Below are 370 nucleotides of genomic sequence, written 5' to 3'. Positions count from 1 at the left end.
CGTAGAGTGGAGGTTGCATCACATGCTCAACGTTGTGTCAAAGGACTTGCATGGGCACAGGGATGTTGTGGTGTTCATAGTGGGCAACGTTTGTTTTCATGTAAGTTATGGTCGATGTAAGATAGGTAGTGGATGGGCATGTCATAAGTTTTTTCTCCCGTTGCAACGCACGGGCATATTTCCTATTTCCTAATAATAATAAAGCGGCTATCGTTTCTGGTCGTACGTCGTCAGTGTTTTTGCAAAAAAAGTCTATATGGTTTATAGTATTCAACATGCAGTCCATATAATAAGTCAACCGAACCGGTATGACGAGATAAAAGAAAAAAACCCACCTCCCGATCTCATCTCGACCTGTAGGCTCAAGAGC

Source organism: Triticum dicoccoides, chromosome 3A, assembly GCF_002162155.2.
Source record: "Triticum dicoccoides isolate Atlit2015 ecotype Zavitan chromosome 3A, WEW_v2.0, whole genome shotgun sequence".
NCBI classification, from domain to species: domain Eukaryota; kingdom Viridiplantae; phylum Streptophyta; class Magnoliopsida; order Poales; family Poaceae; genus Triticum; species Triticum dicoccoides.
This window is presented reverse-complemented; position numbering follows the sequence as displayed.